The following is a 907-nucleotide window of genomic DNA, read 5'->3' on the forward strand; positions in this document are numbered from 1 at the left end:
TCATAATTTCTGTGGTTATAGTCTTTTTGATAATAAAAATATGATAACAGTGTGCGTCAGGATTCCCTCAACTTTCAATTAGTTTATCTCAGTTTGTTCGATCCTGAGTAGAGTCTTTGTTACTTCTACGATGGCGGGCTTAAACAGTTTTAAGTTAGTCCTTTCGCTCTCCGTTTATCTTTACAGGCAACGCTGAGCATAAAAAATTTTATATGCCGAAGCAATCAAGCGCAGTGGTTTTGTATTGATTAATTCTACATTTATTTCAAACAGACATTTTAGATGGTGGTGAACCATAATTTCTTAATCAACAACTCCGATGCATAACTGGAACCAAAATTCAAAATGTTGAGGCCTGCAAAAATTACTCAGCTATGATAGGTACAATTTAGGAAACCTTAAAGAACATCAAAGAAATGTGGGACACTTGAGTTGGTTGCCAGTCTTAAAATTGGCACCAACGAAGGGCAGGATCTTGACGCCCATCGGTTCTCGGCCTTTGAGCTAAGATCATGTGTAGTATCTGTTCTTGTCAGCTTAATATCTGGCATGTCGGGCACCGATATTAAACTGCTTTTGGATCCTCGGATCCAACAAATAAACTCGCTTCAGTCGGTCCACGGGGCATTCCGGTAGTACACTACCGCCGGGTACAGTCCATGAAAATAATTGGAAATCAACTGTATTCTTTATCAATTACAATTGTTGCACTCCACTTTAGCTAAAAAATGTTGCTCCAGCAACTGTAGAGACAATTTGAAAGAGAATTGGGATCTATTCTGTTCCCCCCCCCCCCCCCAGCTTAGTGAACATAAATATTTTATGCCACCCAGGCGCACGTGCTATTTTTTAAACAGTAACGTGCTATATAACAACATAAAATTTGAAATTGGGGGTCATAAAAAAC

General features: G+C 39.0%; 1 non-coding gene across 1 annotated transcript; it reads left to right on the forward strand.

Annotated features, from left to right (window-relative positions):
- Positions 1-484: 484 nt before the first annotated feature.
- Positions 485-667, forward strand: LOC142356918 (U2 spliceosomal RNA). Its single transcript, XR_012761516.1, has one exon. It is a non-coding gene; the product is annotated as a U2 spliceosomal RNA (small nuclear RNA).
- The last annotated feature ends 240 nt before the right edge of the window (positions 668-907 follow it).

This window comes from Convolutriloba macropyga, unplaced genomic scaffold (genome assembly GCF_964194025.1).
Source record: "Convolutriloba macropyga unplaced genomic scaffold, txConMacr16.3 SCAFFOLD_2141, whole genome shotgun sequence".
Lineage (NCBI taxonomy): Eukaryota > Metazoa > Xenacoelomorpha > Acoela > Convolutidae > Convolutriloba > Convolutriloba macropyga.